This window comes from Pinus tabuliformis, chromosome 9, assembly GCF_031772625.1.
Source record: "Pinus tabuliformis cultivar Carrire ecotype Pingquan chromosome 9, CPIR1, whole genome shotgun sequence".
In the NCBI taxonomy this organism is placed as follows: Eukaryota; Viridiplantae; Streptophyta; class Pinopsida; order Pinales; family Pinaceae; genus Pinus; species Pinus tabuliformis.
This window is the reverse complement of record NC_142307.1, coordinates 1137244049-1137256983: the sequence shown is the minus strand read 5'-3', so window position 1 is coordinate 1137256983 and position 12935 is coordinate 1137244049.

Sequence of the window (12935 nt, the reverse complement as noted above, 5' to 3'; positions counted from 1 at the left end):
CCAATCTCAAACCAACAGCAATTATTTGCAATAACAAAATTCCAGCCTCTAGATCTCATGGGGGAGAGATCCATATATAGATGTTTGGAGAGAGGATGAGTCAGCTTGAGATCTGACTAGTGACCTCTCCCTCTGTCAGTTCTTGATTCCACTTGGAGGTTCTTGCTTCCACTTGGAGATTTGGAACCTCTTACTCATCACCAGTCGAATTCCCTGAGGCAAGTGTCATTGAGGAAGATTTTGGAAGCTTCCTGGGTTTTGACACCTCGTGGAATGAACTTGCCACATGTCAACTCTCGCTCAGCGCAGGTATCCAGTGTTGGCTTTGACATTCAGCATAGGTAGCCAGTGTTGGCTTTGACATTCAGCGCAGACATCTAGTGGAGCCACTGAATTGATCCTGAATTGACTTGTTTTTGAGCAGTTTCTGGTGGAGAACTTCTGTGAATTGCTGTGGTTCGTTAGCCTTGTTCCTCTAGGGGTAGGAACAACATGTTTAGGGCTTTGGATCCCTTAGATTATGGACATTTCATGCTCAATGTTGTAAGGCACAAAAATGTGTATAACAGTTGCCCCCTAAAGTATGAGGCCGTTTATCGGGTGAAATTCTTTATCAGGGGGATCTGAAGTTCATCCAATGCTGGGAGGAGACCTGTAATAAGATACAATACAATACATTATTTTTCATACTGCTTTCATGTTCTAGTTGAGGTGGGCATTCCCATGCTCAGCTTTATAAATTCATTTTTTTGTACATAGAACAGACAATCGTCTGATGGTAGACTGATAATTTTGATGAAATTATCTGTTGGAAATAATACTGAGAGGGGGGGTGAATCAGTATTATCTAATTCTTTTAATAAATCTTCCTTATTTGTTCTTTGAATTAGTTTCATGTTAGTACCATAAAATAATGAGCATGAACAAAGAAAACAGATAGTCACACCAAAGAACACAAGATGTAAGGTGGAAACCCAATGTGGGTGAAAACCACCTGCTGCAATATGTCTCTATCTTCTTTCAAATTAGAAACTCCTTTTACAATGGTTTTGTACTGGTGCAGTCCTTTACCAGTATGCAGGCTGCAACCTGCAGAGAGCTACAACTCTCTCTCGTTTTCCAGTCTCTCCTGGAAGGGAGCTACAACCCCCTACTTCTTTTCTTACAAGGACCACTTTTCATAAATTTTCAAACTGGATCCATAAGCATCAAATGATCATCAAGTATAAGAGAATCACCCAGTCAACTGTAGTAACCAGATCAACAATAATAGAACCAAACCCAGAACACAACAATGATAAACAGAGATTTTAAGAGAAGTAAGCAGCTTCACCCATGTACTGCCTGCTTACAGTAAGCACCCTGCTCAACTGCTCGCCTGCTTACGTACGCACCCTGCTCAACTGTTCGCCTGCTTACGTACGCACCCTGCTCAACTGCTCGCCTGCTTACATATGCACTGTATCCATTGAACTGCCTACGGACCTCCGCACCTGCAACCCTTCTGTGCCTGCGTACCGGCGCACCTGAAACGCTTCGTTCCTGCGTATGTACGCACTTTTATTTCACTGTACCTGCGTACCTTTGGGCATAGATGATTTCAAGACTTCAGAAATAACCCAGACAGTCAGATCTACAGATCTGAACATGTGCCGAAGAGATCTCAATTCATCAGTAGATTTGCCTTATTTAGATCTAGACATTACTCCCAAGAGATCATAATATTTCAGATCTAGCCCTCATAAGATATTCAACACAAAACATACACAGGCCAAATGATCTTCTTTGCTTTATATAGGAAAGCTCTTCCTTAAATCATGGATCAATACCACGGGCCGACACCATAATAACACAAAACCGTCGGCTAAATACCAAAGGTTAAACATAAGAAACCCCACATGTGATTTTCTCTGCCTTGAAATGTGTGCACTGGGGGTACGCACCTCCTGAATGGGATAACTGCGGGTATGTATGCACTTTATGTAACACCGACTTGCGTGTACGCACCTTATGTAAGGTGTACCTGCGTACCCCTTATTTTCTTCAATATTTGATAGCTGATCATCAATCTCTGCTGCTGACTTGAAGTACTGTGATCTATCACCTGAATGGGTTGCCATCAAGGACAACACTTTAGCCATAATGCCAACATTATCATCCTTTGAGTAGGATGATTATCTGCTGCAATGATGTACATGTCAATGTCTTTATCTTTCCTGAATATATATCGCAGCCCGGATGGATGAAACTAGATTCGGGGTCTTCAAACTCGTTCGATCTTCACTCTAAGTACAAGTCGATCCATGTGAGAAAAGTTCTGAAGTCGAACATGGAAAGACATCGCTTGATTACCGGTCAATGAGGTAAACCGTTAATAAGCGCGAGAGGAATCACCGATAATGATAATGACCCTCAAGGTACTGCAGTACAATTCACGTGGTGTGAATAAAGGACTTGGCGTCGAACACCACGCAAAATCTTTCGGTCGAAGGTCATTGATGTATACCTGTCGCCGGAAGTGAGAAACTTGCCATTGAGGCATGCAAGCTTCAAGGTACTGAAGGGGTTATTCCTAGATCAACTTCTTGGATAATGAGCTGATGTCGACAAGAAGCGATCCGTCAAAGGAGGGCCTTAATGAATCCCACATCAATGACACGAAACGGAGCTAATGATTTTGATGGAGGTGAAAACGATCTGTGACATATGATTCAGGGTGGCGGTCGTGAAAGGATGAAGGATAATGTATGGCAGTGGATGGGACATGGTTGACTTTTCTGAACGACTTCTCTTGAACATATGGTGACACTGATGCGATGGATCGGTAGCATTACCCCAAATATGGATGGTATGGCGAGACCATGGCGATGTGACCGGTGAATGAAACAACCCAACCCGATTGTGGTACGGAGGAAAAGTGTCATGTTCAAAGCGACTTGCTACCATCAAAGTTTTCTTGAGTTTCTCCCAATTTTTCCCCAGTCATTGTTGACCAGTACCTCTTTATTTTTGTCAAGCTTGAGGAGGATAACATATGCTTGTTCTATAACCTGCCCTTCGGGCAAGCCCATCGCTATGTTTTAACGAGCCTAGCGATAGTGAAACTCGTTCTCGTCTAAAGACAAGTTTGTCGCTATTTAATGATTTTAACGAGTCTAACGACAAAGATAACTCGGTCCTTTTCATTTTTAGAGAGTCTGAAAAGGTACATAAAGTTAACTCCAAAAGTCCTTTTTCGTCATCTAATCCCTTAAGTCCGAAAAAGTATAAAACAATACAAAAGGGATGATTTTTCGATAGTTTTAACGAGCCGAATAAAACAAGCGCTCGATCTTTTTGTGCAATAATCCCTCAGGTCCAAAAAGATTAAAATCTAGAGGAGGGATAGCACTTCCTGTCCCTTTAACGAGCTGGAAGGCCAAGGACTCGGCAATCTTTTCATATTTTACGAGTCAGATGAAAAGAGCTTAAAGAAGACTCGTCTTTTGAGGAACGAATGATAAAACGGGTTAGCAGCTGATTCCAGGTACAGGTTGGAATTTTCCAATCACGACAGTGTCACAAGGATGGCTAGGTGAAATCACTCTTCGCAGTTGTTCCTCAAAATGGGTAAACAATCATATGGAGGTGAACGATCGGCCAAATGAAAAGTGGTGGTGACGGTGCAAACACGACCAAGGCTTTAATGGCTGATAAGGTTACATTCACAGTGGTTATTTACCGGATAGTGGTTCATTTTTTATTTTAAAATGAGCTTAAACGCCAGTGGAAACACTTGCTCATTGCTTAAGTTTATTTTTTAACGAGCATGAAGTCCGCGTTAAAACTGCTCGGATCTTGCGTTTATTTTTTAACGAGCATGAACTGTGTGCTAAAACTGCTCGATTAACCCAGTCATATGATAAGAGTGTCTCATTGAGATTCTATTTTTTATGGAGCTTCATCTCACAAAGCTTTTCCCCGCATCCTTTCTTTATGCAAGTTAGGAAACGGCTAACCCAAAAAACAGATAAATAACCGCTCTTTGCTTGCACTCCAAAAGGTTTGCATGCCCCCAGGCATAAAGTATGATTTCAAGGTTACCTCTACTTCATTTCCATCAAAACATTTGTTTCACCGATAGAGGCCTACCTCTTTCAGGATACCCAAAGATTGTCTCGTTAATCTTTCAAACAAAACACCTCCTCGTCAATGTCTACCGAAATAGACAAAGGTGAGCGACGTAGCCCGCCAACTCACATAACTTTGACAAAATAATCTTATTCTAGAATAACCCCTCTTCCTAGACGGACGGGGTACAGACTAGTCATATTCTCCCGCGGAAACCTACTCTATACCCAAAGTTTCCCTGCCGAAGCAGACCAGGACGCATGCCCCCTGGGTTCCAGTCATATCCTCCTGGATTACTCGCGCTCATCAGGAGGACGGACCGTGGGTTGAGACACTTCTTGCGTGAATAGACCATTTAGGGATGGTACATGACTATTTGCGATGCGTGATCCGGGGAATGAAAGTTGGTCTACGAGCTTGACCATTCTTCCTTCATGTGGAAAACACATTACTCTAAAGAGTGAGGAGACGATGGCTCCCATGCAATATATATAGTCTCGTCCAAGGAGTAGGTTATAATCCAAGGGTCCTTGAACGACCATCACGTTCATTTGAACAGTCTTCCCTTTCAATGTTATGGGCACATTGGGGAGGATCCCTAAAGGTCGACTGGTTCCTTTATCAAAGCCTGATAGATTTCTCATTTCAGGCAAAAGCGTTGGCGAACCAAGCACTTTCCAAGCAATAGAGGAAAGGATACTCACAGATGGCCCCTTATCAATGATAGTGCCAGCCATTACCATTATGTATATTTGAACGATAATTCTGAATGGTATGCTTGCTGGCAACCGGGGTCTGCCTAGTTGGTTCCAGTCAAACGAGACAACTAGGTTGCTTGGTGGTGGGACCGAATAGACGACCGGGTACGACTCTGACGAAGTTCCTTCCTGCGATAAAGGAATGGGCAAATTGCCCCCTTGTTCGTCGGAGTCTGTGTTGATGAAGAGAATTTGGACGGTGTCGTCTTTACTCTCCTCTGTGATGGTATCATTCGAAGATAGAGCCTCTGAAGGCAAAATCGGGTCAACTACCGTCTCAACCTTTAGACTTTCGTCAGGTATGGATTCAGATGGTTCATCTTCAATGATAGGTGCTTCGGCTGACCACCTGGGCGGGCCAGCCGGGTTCTCAACTAGTGAAGGACTTGGCAGGAGTTTTTGATATCCAGGAGGAAGTTGCGCTCGTAAGATCGGGCGATCTTCCAAAACTCTTTTAGCCTCGTCTAAGAAGGGACAACGGTGGATGGCATGGTCGCCTTCACACAGTTTGCAGGGAAATCTAGCTTTCCCTCTCTGTCCTGGGACTTCACTTTCACTAGTTGATGGTGAGCTGTCAACATGGCTATCAAAGGTTGACGCCACCGAATTGTGCAGACGGGAGACCAGTCCCTTAGTATCCGAGGGATGCAGGGACAATCTCTGTGGAAGTGGTCTCCCTTGCATATGACACATGGCGATTTAGGCCTAGTCAGTGTTGTGTGTGGATTTTTGTCAGACGACACTTGTTTGCCCCCAGTCGCTTTTGGCTCCATCTTCTTCTTCTCTTTCTTCTTCTTTTCTTTCTTCTCCTTAGGAACTTGGTTATTTGTTCTACCAGTTCCGTCAAGCAAAGAGGAAGGAGGAGAGGAAGAATTAGATGAAGTAGAAGGCTGGTGGGCAACTCTGGTCTGGTCTAACTGTTGATTCGACTGTTCAGGAATAGTGGTGTTCTGAATGACATTGGTTGAAAAGAGCCAGACCGGCAAGCCAATTGTCAGTCCTGGAAGCGACAATGTGGCCATATGGGGCGCACCAACATCTCCCCAAGAGGAGAAGGGACTAGGATTTCCACCAAGGGGAATTCCTTGTTTGGTGTGCTCCATTTTTTCAACCTAAAGATCAACGCAGGAATAAAGGGTGATTGTTCCGTTTAAAATAAATTTTAACGACGCTTTAGACACAACTTGCTTTTTCACTTTTAAAGAGTCGAGAAAAAGCTAAAGATGACTCTAGTCTCCTTCGATGTTTTAACGAGCCCGAAGTGACAAATGCTCGGATGGACTTTTTCCATCATAGAGTCTGAAAAAGGCCAAAAGGAACTGCTCTGGAGTTCTAGGCAGAGGGTGTGCCAAAATTTTCGCAAAACCGTAGAATACTTTTTAGGGTACGGGCAGTCGATCTTCCTGAATGTTGTGTTCAGTGCATTGCGATCAGTAGGGCGGCCGACACGGCTTCCTAAGGATAAAGGTTTTATGCCTATAGGGGTCTCCCAATATATACGCGACGGTACGTGGGAGCACAATCCGTACTGGCGCTATCGTCCCTCAGGAGGAATCACCCACCATCAACGAGATCAACAGTCACCAGGCTTTACGACGCCGGAACACGTCTCTAGCCTAGACCTCTATGTTGTGCGTTATGTTGCAAAGCGTTGTTAAGTTCATTCAATTTATTTTAGGTTGATCTTTTTTTTAAAAGTTTGCCTTTCTGGATCACCACGAGATGTATGATACAATTCCTAAATGCAGTCTAAAGATGATAAGCAAGCTTTATATCTTTTCAACTTATGAAAAGCCTAGCTACAAAGGGAAAAGAAAGACACCATCTTTTCTCAAAGAGCAATCAGCACACTCTAATGCACTTTTCCTAAATCAAACATGCAAACTATCAAGATGCAAATGCACAATGCAGGTGTTTGTTTTCCACTTTCTTAGTATTGATGCCTACAAAGAAAGCTTTTTGTACAACTTTGAATTCGCTTTTAAATGACAAATACAAACAAGTTTACTTTTTCGAAATCAGAGAGGGTAGAAGAGATTACAACACTTAACGATTTCCGAAATGAATACTTGTTTCGACACTTAAAAGAGACAAACTCAAACCAAAAGCAAAAGTAAATGTATAATTGACTGCAAACAGCCAATGAACTCTCTCCTAAGATCACAATCAACAGATATGAATCAAAGGCTACAGGATGATTATTTCACTTATGCAAAGGAAAACTGTAAATGACGCCACAAACACATAAAAACACTCATAGTCTTTTTGTACAAAAGGAGGCGGAATTTAAGCAGAGAAAAGGAGTTATCAGACTTGTACCTATGTTGGTTACAGGCTGCAAAAATCAGAGATCAAAACAAGGCAAAACAGAGCAGAGAACCCCAGCTGCACAAGGCCAAACTGGATCAGCGCAACCTCAACACAGGGGTTTTGACATTCAGTGCAGGTAGCCTTCACGGGACCTGCGTTGAAATGCAGAATCCCTTCACAGGGTCTGCGTTGAAGGAGAAACTCTCGTTTCTCATTGGGTTCTAGGTCACAGATTGCTATTTAATCTATTGTTTTAGGCCAAATAAAAGCAAAAAGCAAGGTGCAATCAAAGGGATGCTTTGAGGGAGTACTAAGATCTATCACAAAGGATCATCAAATCATTTGTGAGTCCATTGTTTAGATCATAGACAAGTCCAGTGATTGGATCAAAGCGGCAACTGTCTACTTTGCATCCGGGAATAGCAGATGCAGTTCGATTGTTGCTGTCGAGTCTATGAAACAAACAATGATAGAAACACAAATAACATGACTAAACAAATCTCCCCAGCGGAGTCGCCAATTTGTTGTGGGGAAAAATGCCTATGCAGGACGATCCTATCCACCTAAGGTGTGACAGTGCCTTAGCAACAAACAGAGACAGCTATTCTAGTGTTCTTCCTTTATGAATTAAGAATGAAGAGAGATAGATGGACTAACCGGTGTCTTCCGTTTGTCCCTCGATCCAGTCTCTCTTCTCTTTGAGTGTTCCCAGCTACTTGCCTTCTCGCTCGCCCAGCTTCAAGAGGTTTCTGCAAGATCACAAGAAGAGAACACTACACGAGACATGGATTCATATTCATAACTAGTTCAGGATTAGAAATAAACTAAACATACTAATGCAATCATACATCAAAGAAGTATATAGGAGAAACCAAGATAGCGTTATTGATGAATAACAAGGTTCAGGAAGAGATACAACCCAGAGGGCTCCAATCCAGCATCTCCTTCCCAACAAATGGAATTCCTATCTTCACCCCCTTCAAAGCATTAAGCACCCAATGATTCCAATCTCAAACCAACAGCAATTCTTTGCAATAACAAAATTCCAGCCTCTAGATCTCATGGGGGAGAGATCCATATATAGATGTTTGGAGAGAGGATGAGTCAGCTTGAGATCTGACTAGTGTCCTCTCCCTCTGTCAGTTCTTGATTCCACTTGGAGGTTGTTGCTTCCACTTGGAGATTTGGAACCTCTTACTCATCACCAGTCGAATTCCCTGAGGCAAGTGTCATTGAGGAAGATTTTGGAAGCTTCCTGGGTTTTGACACCCCGTGGAATGAACTCGCCACATGTCAACTCTCGCTCAGCGCAGGTAGCCAGTGTTGGCTTTGACATTCAACGCAGGTAGCCAGTGTTGGCTTTGACATTCAGCAGAGACAGCTAGTGGAGCCACTGAATTGATCCTGAATTGACTTGTTTTTTAGCAGTTTCTGGTGGAGAACTTCTGTGAATTGCTGTGGTTTGTTAGCCTTGTTCCTCTAGGGGTAGGAACAACATGTTTAGGGTTTTGGATCCCTTAGATTATGGACATTTCATGCTCAATGCTGTAAGGCACAAAAATGTCTATAACACCATTTCCTTTGCCAATTTTCTTAGCCAATAGGATGTTTCCCCCACCATTCATCTTGGAATACGTGTCCCATCACCATGGCCATATATATAGTTTTACATGGAATTTTCACCAGGGCTATTATAGAACCCTCCTCATTGGGGGAACACTGTCCTCGGTGTTGAATGACTCCTATAACCAACAAGACTGCTGAAAACAAAACATATTGTCCATGGAGCTTTATAACATAACTCATTGTAGTATTGACAAGGACCATTTGCTAAAACATGAAAAACAGACCGTTTACTGGAGATTTATAACACAACTCATTATGGTATTTACAATAATAACCACATATACTTATGCACATTTGCTTCAAACATCAAATAACCATAATTTCTATGGAGCTTTATAAATCCAACTCGATATAGTTATTGGCTCACTAAGATGTCTTTTTACAGGCAATCTTAATCCCTACATTAGTTGTCAACCTGAGGTAAGTATTTCTATCTCAAGTGTGCCAAAATTGTATGTGCAGTGAAGCTAGAGGTTATCTAATGATGAATCATTGCAATCACTAAAGGCTAATTCTTCAATTCAATTCACACAACTCTACAAAAAACTATCTATGAAAGAAATGCTCTCAACACACTACGTCATTCTACTCAACTTGTTCCGAAACCAATTGAAACTGAATGAAAATAAGAATTACACTAAGAATCAGTCATATAAGTTTAAGACTAATCATACTTATTAAGTAAAGAAACTATGACTATCGAATAATACTATGAATCTATAACAACCCAAATCGATCTGCATTACTCAATTGAATAAAAATAATAAATGAACAACAATCAACAATCGGTATTTGAACAACAACAACGATAAAGGATTCATAAATGGAAAATGTTCTATATTGAAATCTGCAGAAGTTAATCAATCTTGTCTTTCAATATCTATGATAAACTCTATTCAAATGAACAACAATTAAACACACATTCATTCATTCCAATCAAAGCACTACTTAAGTATATCTCACAACTTCAATATGAATCTAACTGAATAACAGTATAAATCAATATCACAAATATTCACGATAAATGAGATAACTAAACATTAAATCAATTGCAAAGACTGAATATAGAACTATGACACAAAGGAGAATTGGAACTTCTTGTAACTGGGCCTAGAGTCACCAGAAGCCTCTGCTTAATAAAAACTCAAAATATGGAGATGTATCAAACACAACCTTCTTTCATTAACTTCAAGTAACAGTTGACAAAGTCACTGAATTAACAACGTTTATGCTTCAAAAAAAGAATAATTACAAATTAAAAATCTGAACTTGTATCTAGTTTCCTTTCGGCCCTACATATAACATAAAAGAGAAACTTGGATAAAAGTGAATCCTCAGGATCAGGGGATCCTGAGGATTTCGCAATATAAAATCTGATCATATGATAAAACATGAGTGTTCGAACTGATCTTCCACTTCCTTCTCTACCCCAGACACCGTGGCTTTTCCCTTTTATGCCCTCGTGTTGTTCTGCCAACTGAACATCTTTTGCCCAATCACGTCTCTGCATACAAAGATAGCAAAGAATCAATTTTTCATACTAAATATGCCTATTCTATCACCAAATAGTTTCTTCCTACTTTAGCTGATATTTTCCCCATTTTAATCTATAAATGGATATAATCTTATAAGGATGAAAGATAAATGAAGCATTTAATGAAGAGAAATCATACCTTTTTCCTGTCCCAACATACTCCCTAGCTTACCTTGTTGCACGTCCTCATGCAAGAGTATAGTTTAGATGCAGTTGTGTGAGGGAATAAGCAGGATATACTTCCTCCCTGTAATTCCTAAAACCATTCTTTTGCTTGAGGACAATGAAAGCCTGGGTTACCTCATGATCTTTTAAGTTATAATCACTATGGTATTGATCAAGAGGGTACCATATGATTGGGGTTCTATAGCGGCATCCTATCCAATCTTGTCCCATTGTTAAAATCATATTTCTATATTTATAAAAACGGGAAGATGCAGATTGGAAGTTATGGTATCCGAATAGCTCTCAGCCCCTCACAGTGTTACTAGAAACTTCCCATCTTTGTCTTGATGCAGCCAAGGATTCTTCTTTAATGTCATGGAAGTATTCCTTTCTGGCTTGAATGATGTCAATATGGATTGGCCCCAATTTTCCTACGACGCCATCTTTTTTCATAAACTGATCCGGATTTAAACAGGAACGCAACAAATTACAGAGATAACCATATACACAAAGATGCAGTGGAAATAATACTTCATTTCATTAATGGAAAATACTGAAATATGCTTACAACCAGAAATGGAAATAAACCAGCTAGGGCGATAGTAGCTTATCTCTGAGAAGAGATGTGATGGCTACATGCCTCTGAACTGTGTTACAATGAGGCTCGAAGGTCTATTTATTGTTGAGAAACAATGGAAAACCCTTAACATTCCAAAACCTAACCCTAGGAGATGAAACGCCAAATTGTGGGCCCCGTTTGGGGTAAATTGGTACATCAACTTCCCGGGGTCGTAACTTTGGCATATGATCTCCATTTGATGCGTACAATAGCTCATTAGAAAGATATATCCGAGCACTATCATTGTTGGAACGGGCAACATCGGTCCATTCCACGGACCCATGTTGCCCCCGGATTCCCCAAAAAACGTCGTTTAGGGCCTCAAAACGGCTCCGGAAGTTCAGGACCCGAAGAACTGCTAAAAATAGTAAGTTGCGCTACAATTAAGGAAACTGAAAATGCTGAGAAAGACAATGGTGGGGGTCCAGGTGGACTTGGCAGGTGGCCACCAATATCCACCTGGATCATTCCTCCCCCCTTAGGAAGCAATGGTCCCCATTGTGTTGAGCTCCTCCATGAGATGAGGAAACTTCTGCTGAACTTGTTCCCTGGTGAGCCACTTGCCCTGCTGAAGGAGTTGGCCTGCTTTGACAACTCGATATAGTTGGATATTCTGTTGGCAAGTGTTCTTGATCTGTGTGTCCATGATCCGATCAGTTGCAGGTTGTTCCATGCAATCTGGATTTAATTCTGTGGGTTTGAGCTGTTCTGCAATGTCGGATGTGTCTAGCAATGGTGGAAAGTATGGCCGAAGGCGGTCCACATTGAACACTGGGTGCAGGCCAAGGAATGGGGGAATTCTGAGCTCAAATGCATTGTCTCCCATAGTCTTAGTAATGGTGTAAGGACCATATCGGAGTGGTCTCAATTTCCGATAGGCTCCAGTAAGGCGTTCCTTTTGCAAATGCAACCAGACTTTGTCGCCCACCTGAAACTTGTGTGGCACCCGGTGTTGATCATGTCGCTGCTTGTACTTGGCATTTGATTTCTCAAGAATGTCATGGACCTGCTGGCGAATATGTTGGATGTGCTCAATGAAGCTGGTGGCCTTATCTGTTTCGGACTGGACATGAGCTGAATTCATGTGAGTAGCTGCAAGTGGCATGGCCACATCAATGGGGCATAGTGGCTGGAATCCCAAACCCACCTGAAAAGGGCTATGGCCAGTGGAGCTGTGAAGAGCTCGGTTGTAGCTATGCTGAACATAGGGGAGGCTCTCGTCCCATGTGCGTGGATGCTTTGAGTTATACATGCGCAGAATGTGCACAATCATCCTGTTGACAACCTCTGTCTAGCCATCAGTTTGAGGATGGAAGGCTGTGGACTTCGTGAGTTTGGTGTCCAGCATTGACCAGAGACTGGACCAAAATGTGCTGAGAAACCGACTGTCCCGATCTGAGATGATAGACTGTGGGATCCCAAAGTGCACCCACACTCGTTCAAAGAAGAGTTTAGCAGTGGCTTCTGCTGTGATATTCTTCTTGCAAGCCACCATAATGGCCATCTTCGAGAACCTATCGACGACCACAAAAACACAGTCATTTCCATGCTTAGTGGAAGGAAGGCCTGACATGTAATCCATGGAGATGGATTCCCAAGGTCGACTAGGGGTAGCCAACGGGGTATAGAGGCCGTGCTTCTTAATGGTCGGTTTGGCAATGGCACAGGCAGTACATGATCGGATGTACTTCCCAACATCCTGTCGAAGATTCGGCCAATAGAAATAATTTTGCAGTACTGCCACTGTTTTCTCGACCCCGAAATGCCCAGTGGCCCGACTGTAGTGTGCTTCCCAAATCATCTTGGCACGCTC